Source organism: Sapajus apella, unplaced genomic scaffold (assembly GCF_009761245.1).
Source record: "Sapajus apella isolate SASKATOON/1434 unplaced genomic scaffold, GSC_monkey_1.0 scaffold43, whole genome shotgun sequence".
Lineage (NCBI taxonomy): Eukaryota > Metazoa > Chordata > Mammalia > Primates > Cebidae > Sapajus > Sapajus apella.
Genome location: NW_022436983.1, coordinates 1,913,138 through 1,939,081, shown reverse-complemented (window position 1 = coordinate 1,939,081; position 25,944 = coordinate 1,913,138). Strand labels below are relative to the sequence as shown.

The 25,944-nt window shown below is 47.3% G+C and overlaps 1 protein-coding gene and 1 long non-coding RNA gene across 33 annotated transcripts in view; one reads left to right on the top strand and one right to left on the bottom strand.

The window, feature by feature from the left end:
* Positions 1-25,944, bottom strand: part of CAMTA1 (calmodulin binding transcription activator 1) — a 954,794-nt gene that overhangs the window by 37,666 nt on the left and 891,184 nt on the right. For 5 of the 32 annotated variants that reach the window (XM_032301122.1, XM_032301130.1, XM_032301132.1 and 2 more), the window contains exon 1: positions 24,364-24,533. The exons of 22 other annotated variants lie outside the window; for them this stretch is intronic. The gene's annotated coding sequence lies outside the window, so the exon portion shown is untranslated. Of the gene's footprint in view, positions 1-8,456; positions 8,461-9,215; positions 9,246-24,363; positions 24,534-25,313; positions 25,619-25,944 lie in introns of those variants that run through there. 5 more of the 32 variants (XM_032301124.1, XM_032301126.1, XM_032301128.1 and 2 more) reach the window with 3 other exon arrangements.
* On the top strand, positions 1,212-16,460 carry LOC116566578. Its single transcript, XR_004275918.1, has 3 exons — positions 1,212-1,223; positions 3,307-3,309; positions 16,333-16,460. It is a non-coding gene; the product is annotated as an uncharacterized LOC116566578 (long non-coding RNA).

Sequence of the window (25,944 nt, the reverse complement as noted above, 5' to 3'; positions counted from 1 at the left end):
GGCTGGAATGCAGTGGCATGATCTTGGCTCACTGCAACCTCCACCTCCTGGGTTCAAGTGATGATCCTGGCTCAGCCTCCTGAGTAGCTAGGGCTACAGGCACGTGCCACCATGGCCAGCTAATTTGTTTTGTATTTTTAGTAGAGATGGGGTTTCACCATGTTGGCCAGACTGGTCTTGAACTCCTGACCTCAAGTGATCTGCCCGCCTCGGCCTCCCAAACTGCTGGGATTACAGGCCTGAGACCCTGTGCCTGGCCACACTTCACAAATTTTAAGGAACACTGTGACAGATATTCAACAGCAAACAGGGGAGGTCTCTCCCAGCTCCAGCACAGCCAGACCCTGGTAAGTGAAGAAGGCAGGATAATGTGATAAGGAGGGATGGAGTGGGGACAGAATTTAGACAAATCAGGAAAGGTGACACTTGAGTTTGACCAGAATGATAAGAAGGAGCCAGACATGCCAAGAACTGGGGCCTGGTAATAGCACATGCAAAGGCCCTGAGGCGTCGCATTCAGCAAGCAGAAGACCACATGGCTGGAGCACAGAGGGAGGGAGAGCAGGAGACGATGGAGCTGTAGGTGTGCAGAAGCCGGACAGTGAACAGCTGTGCAAAGCCCTGGCTCTGCCGTATAATTAACAGCTGTGTAGCTCTGAACTTAGAACAAAACCTTTGATGCCTCAGTCTCCTCACCCCCTAAATGGGAACAGCAGTTGTACCCGTTGTAGCAACATGGTGTTGTACCCACCTCAGAGGGCTGTTAATGTATCTAAGTGCTCAGAACTTGATGAATCCTAGGTTAGTGTGCTTGCCATCCCCATCATCTTTAGACAAATGAAGTCAAAGTCTGTAGAAACTGACTGAACAGCTGTGACCACATATTTCTACTCCAACTGTTGAGAATGTAACTATTTTCAAAATACAGTCATCTGAATTATGCAAAGGGATAATCTGGAAAAGAAATATTTTATCAGCACTCCTTACCATCCTGACTATAAATTCCAAGACTAGTGAGCAAAGCGAAGGATGGTTCCATGCGAAAGAAAACAACAGGCAGAGCTAGCACTCACAGAATGCTTCCTGCGCGCCGCTCACCACTGCATCACCCTGCAGACATGAACTCATTTACACTTCACCACCATCACGTGAGGTAGGTGTTGTTACGAGAAAATTCAGGCACACGGAGATAACCCACCTGGTCTGGTCCCAGGGCTGGGAGTGTAACCAGATATGCCAAGAAGAAGGAACAGTGATGGGAAGATAAGATGCACAGGCATGAGGCAGTCTTACCGGAGGGAGACAATATTCTCACGTTCCAGGAAGCTTAGCTCTACTCAGAAGACAGTCAATACCCAGTCAACAGTTCAATCCTCACTTCGGAACAAACTGATTTTACTTTACTAAAACACAAAAGCAAGAGGAAGACTGGTTTTTAAGAATCTTGGTATTATTTTCTGGCCGGGCACGGTGGCTCACACCTGTAATCCCAGCACGTTGGGAGGCCAAGACAGATCACTTGAGGTCAGGAGTTCAAGACCAGCCTGGCCAATAGGTGAAACCCCACCTCTACTAAAAATTAAAAAAAAAATTAGCCGGGTGTGGTGGTGCGTGCCTGTAGTCCCAAGCTACTTGGGAGGCTGATGCAGGAGAATCTCTTGGACTCAGGAGGCAGAGGTTACATTCAGCTGAGATGGTGCCACTGCACTCCAGCCTGGGTAATAGAGCAAGACTCTGTCTCAAAAAAAAAAGAAAAAAAATCCTGATATTATTTTCTAATAAGCTTCTTCCAGGAACAACAATGCAAGAAAGATATTTCCTCTTTTTAAAATGAAAAATAACGTCTTTCTTCCAATTGCACACCTGCGGATGCAAAGACACAGGGAAACTTAGAGGATCCTGCTGAGAAGTGTCTCACTCAGTAGCAACTGCCAGCAGGGAAGTATCTGTGAATACACGCTGTGTGGGGTAACCTCTACATGGCCATTCTCATCCTGTAACCACCAGTGGAAACCGCCAGATGACTACAGAGGTGGCGCTGGTGTCCTGACTCCAGATGCCATGCCTCTCCGTTAGAAACCTGAAATCTTGCAGATCACAGGTCTCTTCCATCTGAAGCCTAAGAAGTTTACTCTTCAGAGTCCAGTTCAAAGCAGCATGGCAGTTACCCTCTGCGGGATACGATAAACTCCCCTGCTTGTTCCTAATGCTGCTAAGCCAGACAACCGTTTTTTTTGGAAACTACTCAGAGATCCTCATGCATCCCACTGAAATGGTGTGACTGAATTTTAAACCTCCACAGGCACAGATCTATGATTTCTTCTGCAAGTCTACAAATCTTGCATCTGTTAAATGAGTTTCCACTATCCATTTCACTTGTTCCAGGACACTCTGGAACCCTCTGGAACCAAGTGGCCAAGATGAACATCCCGTGGCAGACAAAGGGGCAGAAAAGCACCAAAGGCCCTCTGCGAGCTGTGGTCAGCCTGGAGCAAGCCCGTCTGCTGCTCATGGAGGCGGCGCTGTGCTGCAGTGTGCTGCAGTGCTGTCCCTGCATCAGCTGTCCCCTGCCCATCCCCCCGCCAAGCACAGACACTGCAGAAACAGACCTTCCCTGACATCACTGAGTCAGGCCCTGCCCACAGCATCGCCTGGTCAACCCCTCCAACAGTCACAGTGACTGTGTGTGTGCCACAGAGGTCACCAGTTTTTGTTCCCCGGCTGCATTCCTTGTTGCTATGCTGTAAGTGCAAGATATTAAGCTGCTCTGAGAAGCACTTCATGAAAATACTCAGAAGCAATTATGTGCCTCTTCACAAAACCATCTCATGCATAACAGCATCGCTGAGCCTCTCCATTCCAAAGGGGAAGTGAGTGATAATTAAGGTAAGAAACCAACCTCAAATGCAACTGATTGAGCTGGCATCCCAGGGAGTGAAGGTCTGTTGCCCTGTGCCACCCAAGTTCCAAGAGACTTTCTAATCACATGTCCTTTCCTCTGCACGGTGCCGGGGCACGCTCTTGGAGTTTTAAGGCTTACTTGGTTAGGTGGATAAAGGGGTTGTATGGCTTACTCGGTTAGATGGATAAAATAATGGTCCTTACATCTCCAGACTAGCAAGCCAAAAGCCACACCTTCGTACTTGTTTTGCTTTTATAGCTTTATCAGGATAACTAACACATCGTGAAACATCTGGCAAATTGAGAGCTATGCATTGCTTTAACTGTATGCTGCCTGTGATTACGGGCTACAAGGAAAACAATTACTTAGAAGCAAAAAAGAATTTCTGAATACATTAGAGTAAGAAAGTACACTTGAAAGATTCACTTATTCATGCACAAATATTCACTGGAGCACCTACTGTGTACCAGGCACTTGGGGGTACCTAAAACAGCAGGGAAAACATGCTTGCCCTCTTTTGTGGACCAACAAGTAATTTCCGAAGCCCGAACAAACCCGGAGTTTTAAACTAATACAAGGCGGAGAAGGGGGGTAGGAATATGCGCAGATTTAGGGGGCTGATGAGTTTGGCCCTGGTTCTCACCACTCATGATGCTTCAAACAAAAACAGGGTCAGCTTTGGGGGCTTCCAAGTGGATGTCCTTGGGATAGTCTGAGTGAAGCAGCTGAACTACTCTGCTCCATCAGGAGAAAAATTCTGCACAGAAAGAAAGTTCCGAGTGCAAGTTTCCATGGGCACATGAGGCTCAGAGGTGGCTCAGGGCCAGAGGAGGCTCCAGAGGTCCCCACAAAGAAAGCCAGTTGCTCTAGCTCTGATTCCTGTCTGGCAGTGCTGAGATTTTTAGTTCTTATCCAGAAATATTAGGCTATATCCGACGCACCAAAAGAACAAGTTCCTGCTTCGTCACAGAAAAGATGCTCTGTATTTGTTGCAGTGAGTGAACTCTGGGCAAGGGTACAGAAAAGAGAGGTGCGCAGAGGTCTGCTTCTGGTGGCCCAGGTTGGCCTCCTGTTGAAGACATGAGGATGACAAACGCATAATCCAGAGACAGACGGTGACCATCCTAAGCATTTCATCCAAGAAAATAAAAACTTACATAATATTTCTACAAATATGCTTTGGTAAAAAACAGTATAAGGAGCCATCTAGTTAGAGCCTTCTAAGTATCAATGCAAACTTTACAAAAGTTAGTTGCAATGATACCCTACCTTCAAGTGGGAAAAATGAGAGAACATTTGTGGCCACATAGAAGGCTATACATATATATAGTTTATATCCTGGGGGGCGTGTAAGTGAATCTTAGACCCAGAATTGCACTGAGCTATCAGCCATATCCTTCCCAGAGAAACTATAAACTTTCTGAGGGTGTAGAAAAGGACGGCAAAATAGGAAAAGGTGAACGCAAGAAAAAAAAAAAATCCTTTGACAGACAAGAAAGTACCAAATTGGCTGTATCAAAAGATACAAAATAAAGTGGCAACTGGGCTGAGGTTCCCCAACTCTTAACCCCCTTGGGTAAGTCCCATAACTCCTGGATCTAAAGACTCAGGCAAAATGGGGTCTGAATAATGTCTTACTTCTGGTGCGGGTATGAGTCTCAGCTTCCCTTCCAGTGGTAGTCTCCGTATGTGACCCACCCGCCTGTTCCCTGCTGGAGGCTGTGTGCTGCCCTGGATGGGGGCTTCTGCTCATCCCAGTGACCATTCCTCTAGACCAATGGTTCTCAAATTTTAGGAGGGCTTCTTAAAACAGACTGCTGGGTCATATTCCCAGAGTTTTTGATCCAGTGGGTTTGAGTGAGACTCAATTTGCATTGCTAACAAGTTCCCAAGTGGTGCTGATGCTTCTGGTCTAGGGCCACATTTCAAGAACTGCGGCCCCGGGCCGGGTGCAGTGGCTCACGCCTGTAATCCCAGCACTTCGGAAGGCCGAAGCAGGTGGATCACGAGGTCAGGAGTTCAAGACTAGCCCGACCAACATGGTGAAATCCTGTCTCTACTAAAAATACAAAAATTAGCCAGGCATGGTGTCCCGTGCCAGTAATCCTAGCTACTCAGGAGGCTGAGGCAGGAGAATTGCTTGAGCCTGGGAGGCAGAGTTTACAGTGAGTGGAGATTGTGCCACTGCACTCCAGCCTGGGCCACAGAGTGAGACTGCATCGGAAAAAAAAAAAAAAAAAAATTGAACAGTTTTAAAGAATACCGGTCAGGTATTTTGTAGGCATCCCTCAATTTAGGTTTGCCTGATGTTTTCTAATCCTTAGACTGGGTTCCGGGTTTTAGAAAGAGTATCAGAGGTGAGGCGCCCTGCTCATCACCTCCATTATCAGAGCGTCCCTCGTGAGTCCTGGTGAAGGCAGCCTCCACCATTTGGTAAAGGCAAGTCTGCTACACTTCTCTACTGTAAAGTTACAATTTTTCTCTTTCCATTCGTGGAACTAAGTCACTAAGTCTGGTCCCAACAACAAGAGGGTAACTAAGTTCCACCTTGCAGATGGGGGAGTATCTACATAGATTATTTGGAGTTCTCTTGTAAGGAAGATTTGCCCTTATTTATTTAGTCAATCACTTACTGATATCAGCACGGACTCCTGCACATTTATTTTAAACTCTGGGTCACAACCTGATACTATTATTTATGTTGCTGCTCCCAGTGTTCCAGCTTTGGCCATCAGGAACTCTTTCCAGCTGACCCTCGGGCCCCACTGATGTGCTCTCATCGTTTTTTTCTTCCTTTTAGCAATTCCTTCCTTTCTGGCATTACAACATGCTCCAGATTCACCTCTTATGTTGCCTGTGCCAGCCCGAGAACTGTTCATTTCCCTAAAGAGTGGAGTTTTGGTTCTTTTAACTGGAGAATGGTATTTAGAAACCAAGATCTGGGTGCTGGGGTGTTCACTGCTATTGAGATATCATTGCTCCCAGGCCTTCTCACAGAGCTAGGAAGTACACATACATATAACCATCCACGTCTGTACACTTATCTAGAGTTATTTCTGTATCTACCTGCATACACACTAATGGAAATGTGAGTTCCTACTGATGTCTCTCTGTCTAATACAGCACAGCTGTGTTTATTAGAGCCCTCTGAGAGTATTGGTTTTTGTTAGAGCTGGGGTCTTGCTATGTTGCCCAGGCTGGTCCTGAACTCCTGACCTCAAACCACCCTCCTGCCTCAGCCTTCCAAAGTTCTACAATTACAGGCAGGAGCCACCATGCCCAGCTAGCATTTAAAAAACAGATTAAGTGGTGATGAAAGTAACTGTGTTACCTAGCTATAAAAAAACGATATATGAAATGCTGAAAAGAAACTTTATTGATATGTTACACTCAAAAAAGAAGACTTTTAGGTTTAATTCTTGTATCTCAAAAGTATAAGCATAGGGTGTAGTATAGTAGTATATTCATTTACCTTCTTATACATCAATTCTTAGATTCCAACAATATTAGAAAGTGTAAGTATAAATAGAAATAGACTCATAGTCCCAGAATAGCTTTGAGTATTACAGAGATTGAGAAGAAGATGAAAACACTCTTCCAACTAATAAGTGGCCCAAGGTCAAGGAATGGTTACTTGGGGCTTCAGATTCCTGCCCCCCTTCATTTTTTTTTCTGGGTCTGCCTCATCCTAGCCTCTCCATCAGGGCTGTTACACAAAGTGTCACACAGCACAGTCATGGGACATCCTTTTCTCTTTCTGACAGGAATTACTAACCTTCAAAGGGACTCACTTTAAAATGTCCCATATTAATATTCACTTAAATGTTTAAAATTCCTGAGCAATGTTTTAAAGACAGAGACGATTTCATGAAATCAGACACCCACAGTGTGTTCTAAGTTTAGAAGGGCTGGGATTGGCGGCCGTAAAAGTGGAGAATCCCGAGTGTCTGGGCGTCTGCTGTGAGTAAGAAAGTGTCTATGCCAGGAAACCAACTCCTAGCCAGATTCCCCAGGCTCTCAGGCCCCAGCTGCACCTAATGCTTCCTCTCAATTTTGCACAACTCACTTTCAATCTTCAAACCTAATTAATTTGCCTGGTTGTACTGAGCAATACACCATTAGGTGGTTCCTAATATTTTATCAGATAATTTAGTTTAAAAAATTCAGTCCTTCCTCTGGCTGGATACGGTGGCTCACACTTCTAATCCCAACACTTTGGGAGGCCAAGATGGGTGGATCACCTAAGGTCGGGAGTTCAAGACCAGCCTGGCCAACATGGTGAAACCCCATCTCTACTAAAAATACAAAAAAATTAGCTGGGATGGTGGTCCATGTCTGTAATCACCAGCTATTCAGGAGGTTGAGGTGGAAGAATCGCTTGAACCTGGGAGGCAAAGGTTGCAGTGAGCTGAGATCTCACCACTGCACTCCAGCCTGGGCAACAGAGTGAGACTCCATCTCAATAAAAAATAAAGTAAAATAAATCCCTCCTCCTGAACATACAAAACAAAATGTAAACTCTTTGTTGTGACACATAATGGAGTGTTCTTTACCAACTGTCCCAGGCTACATTTTTAGGGTTCTCTCATAACTCAATGTTCTCCAAAATTCCTGGTTCACCACCAGGAACTTTACTTCCCCCTGGGCCTCTGCCAAGGCCAACCTTTTGCTTCATCTATCTGCTCAATTTCTTTTTTTTTTTTTCCCATTTATTTATTTTATTGCATTTTAGGTTTTGGGGTACATGTGAAGAACATGCAAGATTGTTGCATAGGTACACACGTGGCAGTGTGATTTGCTGCCTTCCTCCCTGTCACCTACATCTGGCATCTCTCCCCTTGCTATCTCTCCCCAACTCCCCACCCCCCACCGTCTCTCCCCTATTTCCCCCCAACTGACCCTAGTGCTTAACTCTTCAGAGTGTGGCCCAGACATCATTCCAATATTATTAATAATAGCAGCTACTGGACATCTACAGGAAGCCAGACACTCTACATGGATTAAGTCTAATCCTCAAAATGACTGAAAGAAAGATTCTCCCCTTCATTTTCAGATGAGGAAGCTGAGGCTAAGAAAATGTGTTACTCACCCAGGAGCATACCACTTGTAAGTATCAGGGCAGAGATTTGAACACAGGCTGGACTGCAGACCAATGTTCTTTCCGCAATGTCTGGTAAACCTTCCACGTTTTGCCCTGGGTCCTAACAGTCCTGAGCAAATGAAGGGATAGTTCTTTTTCTATGTGCCATTCCTGCTAGAGGCTAGACTGTGAGCTTTTTGAAAGCAGGGACCTTGTCTTGTATCCCTAGCACCATTCAGAGAATGAGTGCGTGTGGAAAGGATTATTTTCTAATTTAAGCTCCTGGAAGCCTATTTATTGATGAGGTCATCCAAATTCTGGGGCAAGAACCCTGAGCAGCCTTCGTGCCCCCCACAGTGTAGTCCAGGTGGCTCATAAACCAATGAGCAGTTTTATCACTTGTCCAGGGGCAAGGGAGGATGGTCAAAGTGATCTGAGCTCGGCAGAGCTGACGTGGAAAGCAAGTATGTCTGCCCGGCTGGTCTGCTCTCAGCTCAGGGGAGGAAACCACGCAGCTATGGTGAAGCCTCTGGAAGCTGGGAATGAGCTGACTTCTACACAGGCGCAAGCTGGAAATACCCAGTAATGTCACTTTTCCATAGCCACTGAGTTTCGCATGAAAAATACGAACCCCTAAATATAGTCTGGTGGTTCACGCCTGTAATCCCAGCACTTAGGGAGGCTGAGGCAGGTGGATCACTCGAGGTCAGGAGTTCGAGACCATCCTGGCCAATGTAGCAAGCCCTGTCTCTACTAAAAATACAAAAATTAGACGGGCGTGGCGGTAATCCTGTAATCCCAGCCACTTGGGAGGCTGTCAGGAGAATCACTTGAACTCGGGAGAAGGAGGTTGCAATGAGCCGAGATCACACCACTGCCTTCCAGCCTGGGTGACAGAGTGAGATTCCACATCAAAAAACAAAAGAAACAAACAAACGAAAAACAAAAACAACAACCCAACCGCTAACTTTGAGATATTTCCCCTTTTCACCAGAAAAATGGACTATCTGGAATACAAATGCCTGGTAGCCCCCTTTCATGAAAGGAATGGCTTCTGTTAGCTACCAAAGTGTTTAACAAGCCAGCCACGTTCAACTGTTGTATAAACATGAAGTTTCAATTGGGTTAAACAAAAGAAGCACTTTCTAGAACAGCCCAGAAAGTGTCCATGAACCTGAATGCCTGCACATCAGCTAATGAATAATATTGGCAAACATGACAGCTTGTTATCACAACTGCTGAGCTGCGCCACCTCGGGTCTTGTTGCCAGAGGAGAAGAAAAAGTTTTGCCTTGGCAGGTAAATGAATGAAGAAGCAGTCGTCAAATACCATCTGCTATTTTAAAACACGTTATTTGTAGCTCAAGTGCACATGTGCTCCCCCGCTGCCATCCATCTCCCATTCCACTTGCAGCCCTTGGCTGCCCTGGCAGGGAGAGCCGAGGAAGCAAAGGAGGCATGCCGGGACTATTTCTGTACAGCGCTGTGAGCGCTGCTGAGGAAGTCTCCTGCATTTTTCAGGAATCTCAGAAAGACAGGGAAAATGAAGTCACTTAATTCCCTCCCAGAATAAATGGGGCCACAAGAGTATATTAAGCGGCTCCTCCCTGGCAAGGCGTTTAAGATGTCCAAGTGCAGAGGGAAGGGTAAAGGCCGGGTAGAGATAAGGCACAAGCTGTACCACTCTGATTTTCCAAAGCAATGGCTAAATTTAGCCGGAGAAAAAACTGCCATAGGCCACTTTTTAAAAACCTCCGACTCTGTGTACCCAAACACTAGAAGTGGCCATGAGCGGTGCTGCTGGGGCCTCTTCATTTGCGGTGCTTCTGGCTCCCCGTTTCTTCTTCTTGGACTTTGTTTTACACTACCCCCATATTCAGAGTCTTGAGCTCGTCAAGAAAAATCATCTAGGAAGCGGCCAAAACAACAGACTAACAGCAATTAGAAGACAAAATGTAACGAGGGCAGCAAAGCACTTGACGATGATTTCTCATTTGGAATCTTTCAATGCTAGAGCTAGAGGGTTCTGAGGGTGAAAATCTCAAACCTGTTCTCCAAGGAACATGCAGCAGCCACAACACAGCAAAGCCTCCGGCACCACCCAGGAGCTAACTCTGCTGTCAGTGAAGTCACAAATCCCACTAAAGACAACAGTAGCAAAGCTGCAGCTAATTAGCCTGAGTACAAAAGAGATTTGGAACTCCAACACAGATTCTGGACCTGCCTTTAAAGAGTTTACAAAAGAGGAAAACATCTCAGAGTTGGCTAACTTTGCAGAAAACAAGTTGGGAGCACACTGCCTCAATAGTTTCAGTGCACAGTGAAAATCAGAAGTATTATAAACAAGAATTGAGACAGTCTAAAGTAAGAGCAGTGAAATGAATGTAGAAGACTGGAGAAAGCATATAAAGACCAATGAGGTCTTTAAAAAAAAACAAAAACAAAAAAACTGCTGTCTGGGCGCGGTGGCTCACGCCTGCAATCTCAGCATTTTGGGAGGCCAAGGTCAGGAGTTTGAGATCAGCTTGGGAAACATGGGGAAACCCCATCTCTGCTAAAAATACAAAAATTAGCCAGGGAGGGTAGCATGCGCCCGCAGTCTCAGCTACTCAGGAGGCTGAGGCAGGAGAATCGTCTGAGCCTGGGAGGTGGAAGTTGCCATGAGCTGAGACGGCATCACTGCACTATGGCCTGGGTGACAGAGCGAGACCCTGTCTCAAAAAAAAAAAAAAAAAATGCTGTAATGAGATCTGGAGATGAACAATGAATGATCTAACCTGGTCGTGAAGGTGTGATTTAAATGGGTTATATAAAAGAAAATGGAAAATGGAAGTCCTAACACTTAGGAAGGGAAGCTGAGAAGACAAAAATGACAAAGTACACAGGAACTGTCAGGCGGCATGGACACATTAATTACGCACTGGCGGGTGTTCTGTGGCGCCCAGCATGACCAAAACACCACTTGAAAGCCTTAGGGAAGAACTATGAAGAATCTGGCCAGAATAGACTCATTCCACAAATGTTCACGGAACGCCCACTGCTGGCTAGGACCGCGCCAAGGCTGTAGGGAACAAGGGTGAACGAGACAACTCAAGTTGTCAGCTGCCGGGACTACAGAAACCAACACGCCATGAGCCTTCATCTCCAGAAACTCAGTCTCATAGACATGGACGTACAGAAATACTGTGCTGGCTTAACGAGGCCAGTGCCTATGTTCATCCCAGTCACTGCTACATTCCCGAGGCCTCGCAGAAGTCCAGGGACGCCGTAGACTCTCTGTTGATATTCATTGACTAAATTGATTTAATTTCAACTGTCTGAAATATACAACGTGAATTTCCAGAAGGACAAGGTACAGAAAAATACATGGAACAGATATTTGTTCTCACGAGTCGTTTCTATGATGGGCTTTTTCCCAGCTAAGTTACTAAAAGCCACCTTTTAGCTAATTCTCTCAAATACATCAGTTTTGCTTTGTTTTTTTGAGATAGGGTCTCGCTCTGTTGGCCAGGCTGGAGGGCAGTGGTGCAAACATGGCTCACCACAGCCTCTACCTCCTGGGCTCAACGAATCCTCCTGCCTTAGCCTCCTAAGTAGCCAGGACCACAGACATGCACCACCACGCCTGGCTAATTTTTTGTATTTCTGGTAGAGGTAGGGTTTCACCATGTTGCCCTGGCTAATCTCAAACTCCTGGGCTCAAGTGATCCTCCTGCCTCAGCATCCAAAGTGCTGAGATAACAGGTGTGAGCCACTACGTCTGACCTCAAATTTATTTGTTACGTGAACATAAATTGTATATATCAATTGCATACAACCTGATGTCTTGAAGTACATGTATGTTGTAGAAAGATTAAATCTAGCTAATTAACAAATGTACTACATAGTAAGGTACTATGTACAAATGTACTACGTAGTACATTTGTTAATGAAATAATAGCATAGCTATCATTTTTGTGGTGAGGGCACTGAACATCTACTCTATTAGCAATGTCCAGGAATACAATATATTGTGATGAACTCGAGTCACCAGGCTGTACAACAGATCTCTTGAACTGATTCCTCCTGTCTATAACTGTAAATACACATTCTCTGACAAACAACTCCCCAACGCGTCCATCAGCAGCCTCTGATAATGACTATTCTATTGTCCACTGCTGTGAGATGAACTTTTTTAGACTCCAGCTAGGAGTGACATCCTGTGGCATTTGTCTTTCTGCGCCTGGCTTATTTCACTTCACATAATGCTCTCCGTATTCAGCTCTGATGTAGCCAATTGCAGGATTTCATTCTGTTTTAAGGCTGAATAGCACTCCACTGTAGACAGACCACACTTTCCTTACACATTCATCCACGGATAGACACTCAGGCTCCTTCCGTTACCTGGCTATTGTGAACAGAGCTGCAATAAACCCGGGAGTTCAGATCTCTCTCCGACATCCTAATTTCATTTCCTGTGGCTACATACCCAGGGGTGAGATGGCTGGATCTTCACTAGTTGTGTTGAGTGTATTCTCCATACATTATTTAAAGGGCTGCTGTTGGCAAGGCTTGGCTCTCAGAACAAATTGTAGGGGGACCATCTGCACAGATGGTCCCAACTGTCTTGCTAACTTGTGAGAGTTAAAGCCCAAAATGTTCCAAAAATATGTATTTTTCTAAACACTGGATTCTATAGAGAGACTTCTGTTCCAGAACTCACAAGCTTATTAATTATAATCCTTTTCATAGTGCTACAAAATCTGGAAAACATATAGGTAAATAAGTCCTTCCAACTTCCCAAAAATAAGTCCAACCTAACATAAGTAGAATGAAACGTATATATTTTAAAATAAACAGCTGTATTCTGGATAAAATGTCTGTCCAATATTTTATCTTTATCATTAGGAGCTAATAAAATAGGTCCTAATGGATGAAATGATTTAAGAATACGAGCTGGGGCAGTGTCTCAGGCCTGTAATCCCAGCACTTTGAACTCAGGAGCTGACGACCAGCCTGGGCCACACGGTAAGACCCTATCTCAACAAAACATAAAAATATTAGCCGGGCATGGTGGCATGTGCCTTTAGTCCCAGCTACTCTAGAGGCTGAGATGGGGGGCATGACGTGAGCCCAGGAGATGGAGGCTGCAGTGAGCGACTATCATGTGACTGCACTCCAGCCCAGGCAACAGAGTAAGACCCTGTCTCAAAAACAAAGCAAAACAAAACAATTTTATAATTCCTCATAGACCTTTCTGATAAACAGATGATATTTTTAAAAAGTCAATGTACCATTTAAACCTTTTATTCAGAAACAAACGATCACCCCAAGGGAAGCACGGGGTTTTGGAAAATTCTTAGTCATTAAGCTTCTTTCCAGCAGCGTCGCGATGCCTGTGAGGATTCTTTTGTGTCTTGGCTCCGTATGTCACGTCAGAGTACATCAAGGGATGCTCTCCCATGCCGGCACGGTGCTCACTTCCTCTGAGTTTGGGAGGAGGTAATTTAGTAAGTACTATGTATCCCTTAGCGCTCCACCGATAGACCAGGGTCATCCTCCAATTCTTGCAAATTTCAAATCAGTAGGGCCTGAACAAATGTATGAATCACTGAGGCCAGCATTAAAACATGCCTTGGATTAGGTAGAAAAGCAAAACACTTAGGAGTGATTTTTGTGAAAGGGGGATGTGGCTGGGCGCAGTGGCTTACACCTGTAATCCCAGTGCTTTGGGAGGCTGGGGTGGGAGGATCACTTGAGCCCAGGAGTTCAAGGCTGTAGGGAGCCATGATTGTGCCACTGCATTCCAGCCTGGACCAGAGAGACAGTGCCTTAAAAAAAAAAAAAAAGGGGGTGTGGTTATGAGATGCAACTTGCATCCAGTTTCAGGGGCTGTGCAATCTGGAGAGCCTTACAGAAGCCCCCCCATCAGCTGAGGAAGCAGTTAAAGGAAGAAAAGGTTAATGACCAACTCTGGTGGCACTGGGCACTATTTCCTGGAAGCCTCTCTCTGGAATCCCTAATACCTCCACGTGCCCCTCAGTCTCTTGTTCTCTGCTCTTCCCCTCTTTTCCTGATTTTCCTTCCCTGTCCCAGCTCATTCCCCTTGAACCTCTTTATTTCCCTCCCTGCCCTCACTTAACTGGTAACAATCCTGCCTGAGGTGGCTAACAAAAATACTTGTGATTAATAACAGATTAGACAAAAATCAGAACTCTTGAGAGACAAGAATAAAAGCAAGCTCCAGTAAAACTGTTACATAGAAAACACAGACTAAACTCTCCAACACGGCGAAATACAAGTCCCAAATCGGGCTGAACGTAGCAAGCGAAGCAAAAAGGGGGGCAGTGAGTTTCAAGGTCACACTATGTTAGTTGCTTTGGATAGCATGACTTTCCTCGGTACTAAGATCTGAAAGGAATTTCTCCCATAGGTCCCAATAAGAAGGACGCTGTGGGCCGAGCATGGTGGCTCACGCCTGTAATCTCAGCACTTTGGGAGGCTGAGGTAGGCAGATTACCTGAGGTCAGGAGTTCGAGACTGACCTGGCCAATACAGCAAAACTCTATCTCTGCTAAAAATACAAAAAATTAGCCAGGTGTGGTGACACGCACCTGGAGTCCCAGCTACTCGGAGGCTGAGGCAGGAGAACCACCTGAAACCAGGAGACAGAGGCTTGCAGTGAGCTGAGATCATGCCCAATGCCAGAGCCTGGGGGACAAAGCAAGACTCTGTCTCAGAAAAAAAAAAAAAAGGAAGGATGCTGTGATTTAATAGATTTCTTTTTTATTTCTTCTTTTTTTCCACTTTCTAAGGGTTTAGAAAAGCAGATTTAATAGATTTCAACATCCTTGCGATAAAGGCACTACTAGGTTTCAAGTGACTGTTTATTACGGTTTGGCATTAAAGACACCAAAGCCCCATTTCATCAAAGCAATTCAGCAAAGGCCCAGTGGGGTCCAGCTTCACAGCTCTCTGATGAATTGGCTTAAGGGTAGACCATTCAGAGGAATACATGCCAATTTCTAACTCTAAAGGTAGATGAGTCAGATGTTTTAAATTTCTCGAAGGAAAAGCCTCCTAGAGTTCGCTGGTTCTAAGCTGCATGTTACTAAATCACTCTCAACCTTCTCTTCTGCAGGTCAGTGGTCCTTCAATTTTAAAAAAAGTCTCTTTACTGCAATGAAGTAACATGCTATTTTCTTCTGTTTTCAGGAATGAATGCATCAGGAGTTTGGCTAAAAGTCAGCGTCCTGCACAGGTATCTTTCCACAATTCTTGGTGGAAAGAGAGAGTAGCTGCCAAAGTTTTAAATCTGTTCAACCATCAACACAATATCAAGTGATCGCTCAGCCCCTGTTCATAACTTGGCCTCTTCAGTACGGACCCCTGAGTGACTATGGTGCTCACTGAGCAATATCCTCTACGCTGACAGAAAACAGACAGGTGAGAGAAATTTAAGAGCAACTCAAGCTCCCTTGTTAGAAAAGAACCTTAACAAGAATTCTTATGCTTTTTGTTCATGGGCTCTTTGACAATTATGAAGGCTGTGAGTCCTTTCCTAGAAAAATACATACGTATAAGATCTTGCATTCAATTTCAGGGGGCTCAGAGAACCACGCCGCAGGTTCAAAACTATTCCGTGAGGACGGTCTACTGAGACCTTTCCCAGGTTGCATCTGTAGACCATAAACACAAAATGCCATATCTAAGATGTTTTGGAAATACTAGGTGAAACACAAACACACACATACACTTCATCAACGGAAGACGTTTCCGAATCTCATACACTAACACACGCTATCATTTGATAATAGCCAACGGTAGGTGTGTTTCCTAAAAGTATGTGAACCTTTTTGTGGGGTGGGGGGTGGTTCTGATAAGCATTTCCTGAAACTACTGCTCCCACAGGACAGTTTGGGAAGGAAAGTAACCCTGAGGATGCCTTTTTGATACAGTCTCCAAGTTAGGAAGGTCTTGGTCCACACTCTTCCTCTTTTTCTCATCAGGCTCAGGTGCCACTCCAGCCTAGCGCAGACTCCAATAAAACTCATGGATGAATGATGCATGCCACCCGGAGACCACTGTGGGAAATGGTTTTTGACCCAAAGTCTCCCCATTACCCTCGCCTCTCTCCCATCTCAGGAGACTCCCTCACTCGTTGTGTGCGGTCAGTCAATTCCACTTCAGACAATCTTTGACAGACAGAATCACCTCTTTAACCCACACTCTCCTAATCCGGTTTGGCTGTGCCTCCCCCAAATCTCATCTTGAATTGTAGCTCCCATAATCCCCCCCATCGTGGGCAGGACCCAGTGCGACGTAACTGAATCACGGGGGTGGGTTTTTTCCCCGTGCTGTTCTCATGATAGTAAGTGTCACAAGATCAGATGGTTTAATAAAGGGGAGCTCCCCTGCACACACCCTCTTGCCTGCCACCACGTAAGACATGCCTTTGCTCCTCCTTCGCTTTCTGCCATCATTGTGAGACCTCCCCAGCCATGTGAAACGAGGTCTGTTAAACCTCTTTTTCTTTATAAATTACCCAGTCTTGGGTATTTCTTCATAGCAGTATGAAAATGGACGAATACATTTCCTCATCATTGTTTTAATTATCCAAAGTATCTCAGAAAGGTTTCTCTCACTCTCTTTGTTCCATCTGGGAATAAATATAAGATTAGGTTGGGTGTGGTAGCTCAAGCCTGTAATTCTAACATTTTGGGAGGTGAGGCAGGTCGACTGCTTGACTTCAGGAGTTCAAGGCCAACTTGGGCAACATATGAAACCCTCTCTCTACAAAAAATGCAAAACTTAGCCAGGAATAGTGATGTGCACCTGTGGTCCCAGCTACTCAGGGGGCTGAGATGGAAGGATCGCTGGAGCCTGGGCAGCAGGGCTTGCAGTGAGCTGAGATTGTGCCACTGCACTCCAGCCTGGGCGAAGAGTCAGACCCCGTCTCAAAAAAAAAAAAAAAAGATATTAATTATAATGAGTAATGTTGGAGTTACGTTATCAATAAATTTGTATTACTTCATCCAACTTTATTCTAAAACATTAGAGAGCTAGATTGCATTTTCAGAGAACCACTTTGAGTTCTATCTTGTGAATTAAGAATCTTCACCAAAACCATTTCCATTTACCAAAGTTATTTAATGTATTTTCTTATTTAGGCAGCATCACTTAATATGTAAGCGTGAGGTTCACTCTTTCACTTGTTTTACAATATACTTGTATATGGTGACAGACTGTATAGATCATGTAGTTCAATGTTTTATAATATCTATATACGTGTGCACACACATTAATCATTTTTCTCCTGCAAATGCAGAATATCTATAGCGGGTCCCAAAAGGTTTCTGTTCTCAGAACTGAGGAACTATAACCTACCTGCTAATTATTGCACTGTTTTTCTGGGAAATATTATTCAACTGACTTATAAGCTTTCAGAATCATCAGTTTAAGGCTAAGTACTTCCTATTTTTTACATTATTAGATAAAACATCTTACACACACACACACACACACACACACACACACACACACACACGCGTACGTGAACCAGGGCCACTGGTTCTGGCTAAACTGAAATGGTTTCCTTCACTAGGAAAGAGGATTTTTAAATAAATTCTTGGTTGATTGATCCAAACCACAGTGTATGATACTAAGGAATTGAGCCAAACTTTCTGGAAACGGTCCTGGAAATTGTTAGTCAATATCCACTTAAAGATTCACTAAAAGATGATAGGTTCTGGTTCCTCCCTCTCATTTAAATCGGGACCATAAGAATAAAAGCAAGGAAGGAAGCCCTAGAGTGGGTTTCTGTGGCTTCAGGATGGTGTTTTCTTTAGAACCATCACAATCAGGTGTGAGGATCATAACGTATCAGTTCCTTCACAGTTGGCTCCACTAGCATCCCTTCCTTCCTCCCTGATCAGGGCACCTTGCCTCTTCCTTGGGTAGTCCAATGGACTGAATGTTTGTGTCTTCCCAAAATTCCTATGTTGAAACCCCAATTCCCAGTGTGACAGTATTAGAAGTGGGGCCTCTGGAAGGTGATTAGGTCTTGAGAGTACAGTCCTCATGAATGGGATTATACACAGGTGCCCTTATTAAAGGGACCCCAGAGAGCAACTTGCCCTCTTTCTACCTTATAAGGATACAGCAAGAAGTCAGCAGTCTACAACCCTGAAGTGGCCCTCACATGCTGGCACCCTGGTCTTGGACTTTCTCAGATTTTATGAGAGAGACATTTCTGTTGTTTACAGGCCACCTATCCAGGGTACTTTGTTAGAGGAGCCTGAACTGAGGAACTACACCCGGTTTACGTGACACAGAGCCCAGTGCTTGACTCCAGGGGTGTATGAGCCATTTCCCCTTATTCAAGAGATTAGACACGTGACTCAAGATGGGGTAATAAGAGATGGAACATTTCCTGGAACTAAAGAGAAAGAAGAGCTGTCTTCCTGGAGACATTTGCCAATTTGGCAGATGATAAGCCTGGAGCTCAGAGTGGGCCATCTTGCTGCCATATTGGGGACCCTTCCCTGCTTGAGAATAAAATTAACACAGAGGAGGAGAGCGGGGTAGGGACAGTGGGGGAAGCCTAATAACATCATCGAGCATCTACAGCCAGTTCTACCTGAAGATAACACTAATTCTGCACTTCATAAGGGTCAATAAAGTTCTTTTTTTTTTTTTTTTTTTTGAGACAGGGTCTCCATCACCCAGGCTGGCGTACAGTGGTATAATGATGGCTCACCGCAGCCTCAACCTCCTGGGCTCAAGCAATCCCCCTGCCTCAGCCTCCCGAGTAGCTGGAACTACAGATGTGTACCACCATGCCCAGCTATTTGTTTTAAATTTTTTTAAAGATGAGGTCTTGCTATGTTACCTAAGCTAGTCTCAGACTCCTAGCCTCAAGAGATCCTCCTGCCTTGGCGTCTCAAAGTGCAGGGATTGCAGACGTGAGCCACATTCCCTTTTTTATGTAAGCCAGTCTGAGGTGGAGTTCTGTCACTTGCAGCTGGAAGAGGAGTTGAAAGTCAATCTACTGGCCAGTGTCATGGCTCGCACCTGTAATCCCAGCACTTTGAGAGGCTGAGGTGGATGGATAACCTGAGGCCAGGAGTTCTAGACCAGCCTGGCCAAAAAGGCGAAACCCCATCTATACCAAAATATACAAAAATCAGCTGGGTGTGGTGATGCATGCCTGCAATCCCAGCTACTTGGAAGGGTGAGGCACCAGAATAGCTTGAACCTGGGAGGCGGAGGTTGCAGTGAGCCAAGATGGTGCCACTGCACTCCAGTCTGGGCAACACAGAGAGAGTCTGTCTCAAAAAACAAAGTAATATAAAAAGTCAATCTATTAACTGAAGTGTAGATCCTTTTGCTAAGTCATAATTAGAAAAGTTCTGCTTCCATTTACAAATAAAAAATTGTTATTCAATATCATTAAATATACCTTAGTATACAAAAGTTATTAGAATTTCTCTACAAAACATGTAATAAATGACAGCAGCAATAAACTGTCTGGCTTATTTGAAACAGTAATTGAATGTTGACTGCCCAAACATTCAGTAAGACAAGGAAAGATACAATGAGCTCTGGCCTGGCTGGAGACCATCTGTTGAATTCATACATATGGAGGTATCTTAACTCTTTCAGGCCTCAGGTGAACCACAGAAGAGAATCACAGCAGAACAGCAGAATTGAAAGAGAATTATGAATTATCCAGTCCAGTGGCTTACCACTTTTTTTTAACTGTGGCCCACAGAAAGAAATAGAAGGCAGCACACATGCCCCCATACAGAAACAAAAAAAAGCTTTCCAAATCAATATGTACCCTTTCTATGTGCAAAGCACTCTGATTTTAAAATCTGATGGCGACCATATTTTCTGAATCACTAATGGGTTTGGAAAACAGGTAAGAGATCCAGAAAAACAAAGTAATTGACACCTAACATTTCTCATTTAGTGAATGATAGAGCCGAAACAAACACCTCGTGCCCATCCTGCTGTATCATATGAAAGAAAACAGCTGTTATCTACACACATCCCTAGACAGCAGGCTTCTGGCCAATCTTCTAAGTCTGGGAAAATGATTCAGGTGTCAGGCTTATTTTACACTGATAGAGTGTCCAAGATTTTTAGGGCTACCTCAACACCACTTAAGTGAAAACTCACATCCACCAGGGACCTTGAACTGGCCTGCATGGGAGATCATTTGGAGTTTGTGCCTAAATGACCAGCAGGCGAAACCGAATCGAAGGCACAGAGTAGGATCAGGTTTGTCTTGGGCTTGAAGAAACACACAGTCTCCTCACCCTATCCAATGAGTAGCATCACAATGGATAATTTCTTTGCAACTAACGGTATGTATGAAACTTCAGTTCCCAGAGGGTATTATGCTAGGTATAGTAGAAGAGACAGCTTTGGTTGCGCCCCTCCACATCTCATAAGCAGCCGCTAATCTAAGCTGGGAGGTGAGAAAAAAGGCTCATTAGTGAGATAAGACTTGAGTGAGGCTCAGAGAAAAAAGACATAGAAGTGAACATGGAGCGTGGGTGAGGGCAGGCACACCAGCACACCAGCCTGACTGCGCGTGATGGGGGCTCCTGCCATGTGGCTGGGGATGGGGCGAGGCTGGCTGGAGACGGAAATATGAGTTAGGGGATGGTGAAAGTCAGGTCAAGCAAGAAAGGTGAAAAACACGGAGAGCCTGATTAATTTTAATAGCTGATAAATATGAGTTTAATATAATGGGGAAATCTACTTACATGGCTTACCATCACTTCCCATATTACAAAAACATCATATAGGTTTACAATCAGCCCTTTAACTCCCAGAACCATTTACCCTGGTCAAACTCCTTATACTTTACCTTATTCCAAGTAATAGTCACTAGTTTTAATTTGCTAAACAACTGACATTTATAAGGTGCTTCAAGGATGAGGTGACCAGTCTGTCCACATTGTGTCTAAGACTATGCTCTATTTTCAACGTGTATAAGACAAAATAAAATTAAGCAAATTACAGGGATCACGATACTTTCTAAACTAAAATTTCAGTTAGTATAAGAAAGGAACTTTACTGAAGTGAAGCATTAAACAAGATCATAGTGGCATTCTCTTCCTCTTCCTACACTCTTTTTTTTTTTTTTTTTTTTTGGAATCAGGGTCTTGCTTTGTTGCCCAGGCTGAAGGGCAGTGGCATGATCACGGTTCACTGCAGCCTTGAACTCCTGGGCTCAAGCGATCCTTCTGCCTTGGCCTCCCAAAGTGCAGAGATTCGAGTTGAAAGCCACCACGCCTGGCTATTTTGTGTTTTGTTTTGCTGAGATGGGGTCTCACTCTGTTGCTCAGGATGGAGTGCAATGGCACAATCACAGCTCACTGCAACCTCCATCTACTGGGCTCCCACCTCAGCCTCCCTAGCAGCTGGGACTATAGGCATGTACCGCCACACCTGGCTAATTTTTGTATTTTTTTGTAGAGATGGGGTTTCTCCAAGTTGCCCGGGCTAGTCTTGAACTCCTAGGCTCAAGTGATCCTCCGCCTTCGCCTCCCAAAGTGCTAGGATTACAGGTGTGAGCCACAGCATCCCGCCCTATTTTTAAAGTCACTATTCACAAGGTATTATCATCATACCATATACTGCTTGTGGGGTGAAGAGTAATTATTCCCTGATGGCAAAGGCATCTTCTTGTTGGTCATGTTAACCCAAATGTAGTCACATCAGAGAATAGCAAAGAAAAGATGGTCATCTGACTTCAGGCCAATTCATTCAAGAAGAGGGTAAGACTATAACTGACAGTCTCTATGACTATGAATGCCAACGCCCCCGTGACATGATGTAACACTATCCACTGGTGTCACCCAGCAGGCTAAAAAGCACTTCCAAAATGTTAAATGTGACTAATATTAACACATGGTCTTTAATGTAATTCAATACATCACATCTGGAATTCTCCCACCATCACCCCTGTAATCTCAGCACTTTGGGAGGCTGAGGAAGGTGGATCACTTGAGCTCATGAGTTTGAGCCCAGCCTGGGCAACATGGAGAAGCCCCATCTCCACAAAAAATACAACAAATTAGCTGGGCATGGTGGTGTGCACCTGTAGTCCCAGCTATCCAGGAGGCTGAGGTGGGAGGATCACCTGAGCCTGGGAGGTGGAGGCTGCACTGCACTTAGCCATGATTATGCCACTGTGTTCCAGCCTGGGCAACAGAGTGAAGCCCTGTTTCAAAAAGAACCTCACACCTTTCACTCGGAAAACTTTCACGTCAACCAATTATTTAACTTCATGGTCTTTCTCAAATGAAGTCAATAATTCTCAGTTCCACCTGTTATCCACGTACTGGCTTCTAGAACAGCCCCACATGAAGATACTGCAGCAGCGACAGCTCTTCGTGAAGGCTCAGTTCAGTCCTAAATAGAAGACTGAAGAGAAACCTGAAATAATGCATCCGCCAGGGTATCAGCAAAGCCAAAGCCTTAAATAATACAAAACTGTTATTAACGACTGCATGAAATACTGTATTTCCATTTGGGTTGTTCAGATTGTAAATTAATCAGGACGACCTCGTCAAGGTCCCTCAGGAATACACAGCCATTCTCTGCTTGTTTTCACTACTAGCTTAAATTTATTTATGAAATACATACCCTGTAAGTAAGTGCTATTTTCTAGAACATTAAACATTATTACTCTCTAAATCTAATACAAAGAAAAAGAGAAACATAAATTTATTTGCTAGTGTCTAATTCTGGTCTTGGAATAATAACTATCTTCTTCTAAACACACACCAGGAAAAGTGCGTCTGCATCATGCATTTCTCTTGACCCGGTTCCCGGCAATAGTTTCTCGATAAGACACAGATTCTGTAGGGAAACTGAACAGTTTCTCAAAGCAGGAAGAGAAAAAGATTCCTTTGTATGCAGAGCCAGACATTTTATCGATAAAACTTGGGAGCACAATTTAAAAATGTCAGGGTTTGGCCTCACTGGTGGAAAAAATATAATGCATTCATTCAAACAACCAAACACACACATGAGGCACTTCTGTAGTTATCTGAGGGCACCTCTCACGTTAACTGAGTCGGCTTTCGGGATTAGATACATCAGGCTGCCAAGAGAAATCGTATCAAGTAAAAGTGGGCAAAACAGAAAATGGACTTTAAATTGTCGTCCTTCCCTGGTGAGGCAACTGTTTAAGAAGATAAGTCTGCAAGAATATGATCACTTCAGAAATCTGTTCTGATACCTTGCTTTTGATGTCTGCAGTAACCTACAGAAATCGAAAAAGTCTCAAACACCGGAATGCCATCAGCGCCGCCTCTACCGAGGCGCAATACCTAGAAACCAAATCATGAGAGGTCCAAAAACGCGAAAAGGCCACTCCAAGCGTCTATCCTGGCCCATCTGCGCGTGGAAAGTGCTCTCCTGTCGCCAGTCTGCAGGGAAGCAAAGCTCTCAGAAGTTCTCCCGGACCTTCCGTCCACTTTCGGGACTGCACTCTGCGCACGGATAAATCGAGCGTCCCTCCCCTCCCATGGGCTGCAGGCAGAGGCAATCCCCGCTGCCCGGTCCCGCACCCCGCCGCAGGGCTGTGTCCCCACCTCGCCCAGTGCCTGCCACACCAGCCCGCCCCGGGGCACCAGCCGGGCCCCGCCACGGGATGGGGGCGGCGCTGGGTCCCAAAAGCCCAGGGCGAGGAGGCACCAAGCGCCCCGAACACACCCGCCGAGGGCTGGGCACCCGCGCGCCCCGACACCGCCCCAGCCTCGCCCGCGCGCGCCCGACACGCGCGTCCCCGCCCTCGCTCCGGCACAGACACGCGTGCGCGTCCAAGCACCGCTCCAGAAGCGCATCCGGCCCGCGCGCGCACCCGGACACGCGTGGCTCTCACCCACCGCACACGCCCCTCGCACAAACACGCGCGCCCATCACGCCCTCGGCCACTCCAGGCACAGGCCCGGGGCCCCACGCACGTTTGGGCGTCGACACACTTGCGGCACGAACACGCGTGGCTCTCACCCACTCGCCGCCCAAACGCATCCCCTCCCTGCAGCCCCTCGCACCTCACACTCACTCCCCACTCTCGCCCCAGAAACACGCCCCTCACACAGGGCACGCCACTCCCGCATCCCCACACTCCCCACTCGCGCCAGAAACGCGCGCGCGCGCCCTGCGGCCCCTCCCTGCCGCGCGTAAACACGCCGGCCCGCGCACGCTCTCCCGGCCTGGCCCCGCACATTCGCGCCAGAAACACGCGTGGCCGCGCACCACGCCCCCGGCCCGTAAGCACGCGTGCCCCCCACGCCCCGGCCCCGCGCGCGCCCCCGCCGGCCACCGCCCTCGCCCGCACGCGCCCGCCGCCTCGTTCAGCGCCGCAGCGCACTCACCCGGACCTGCTGAACTCGGCTCCCGCTCGCTCAGGCTCGCGCCGAGCCGCCGCTCCCTGGCTCCGGCGCCCCGCCCGGCCCCGCCCGGCCCGGCCCGGCCCAGCGCCCGCTCAGCTCCACTCCCCGCAGCTGGAACGACTCGCGGGGCTCCGGGTACCGCGGTCTCCCCGCCACTGCCCGAGTGCGCCGTCCGGACCAATGGCGAGGCGCGGCGGTGAGCTCACCGGGCCTGGCCCCGCCCCCTCAGCCGCGCGGCCCAATCGGAGGGCGCGACGTCACCCGGAGCCGGGCAGAGGCAGGTGCGGGGCGCGGAGCCGCTCGGCGCGGGGACTGCGCCGGAACTGCGCCCGAGCCGCGCTGGACGGCGGGGGCCCAGCCGGAGGGTGCGGGCGGAGCGCGGCGCTGGCGTCCCCGCGCGAGTCCGGGGTCCCGGCCCCTCGCGACGCGACCCCCGCCGCCCCACCCGCCCGGGTCAGCGCGGCCCGCGACGGGGGCGGCCAGGATCCCCTCGAGGCCGGACGGCTCCGACCCCGACGGCGGCGCCCGCTGCCCGGCCCGACGGCCCCAGGAGCCCCTCGCGGACCGCCCGCCCCCCTTCCCGCGGGGCCGCCCCGCGCCTGCCCTGCCCGCCTCCCAGCGCCGTCGGGGCCGCCCGGAGCTCCGCGCCGAGGGCTCCGCGTTCCCGGGCTCGGGCTCCCTGCGCGGCCCCGGCGCGCCCTGCGGCGGCGGCGTCTGCAATGCAGCCGGCGGGAGGAGCCGACGCTGCGCAGCGAGCGGGGGAGCGCGGGGGCCGGGCGGGAGGAGGGGGCCGGGGGCCGAGGACCCAGGGAGGGCCGGGGCGGGGCGGAGAACGGTGGGCGTGGACGGTGGCGGCGGCTCCGGCTTTGGGGGTGCGGCGCTCGACCCCCCTTAGCTGGAGTCTAGGCCTCCGCCCACCCTTTGGGTCTAACCTCCGCGGTCCAAAGTTCCAGCTCCGGCCCTGCGCACTTGGGGACTTCTGCGTGAGGTCCTCTCGCCGCGGCCACAAACCCCAAGCAGCACCTCTTCATCGAGGCTCAGGTCTCCGCGCAGCCGTCCCGAGCGGACCCCCTACCTTTCTTCCTCCCCTGTGCTGTTTGCAGTCCCACCGGCTCGCGCAGAGAAAGTGCCTGACCCCAGACCTGTGATGAGACCGCCTGTTTTGTTTTTGTTTATGTATATACATAGTCAAGTATCTGTAAAATCGGCCATGCCTCTGCCATCTGGGTAAAAAGGTGTCTCAACATTGTGGGTGGAGTCTCTTTTCTGACCCTACCCAAACGCACACAGAAACAACCCCAACATTTGCAGAGCCCTTAAGCCTGTACACCCAATGAGAAATCGCTGGTTAGAGGCCGCTTGAAGGACACCCTGACCAAGCTGGGTCCTCCCGTGCCGGTAGATCGTCCATGGCTTCCCTTGGGGGCTCCACCCACTGTAAACCGAGCAAGTTCAGCTCCTGTTCCGAAGCCTGTCCTGGCAAAGCCCCAGTACTTATTCCAATCCTGCTCTAGGTCAGTATTCCCTCTACACTTGTCTCAATCCCTCCCCGCCCCCCGTGTC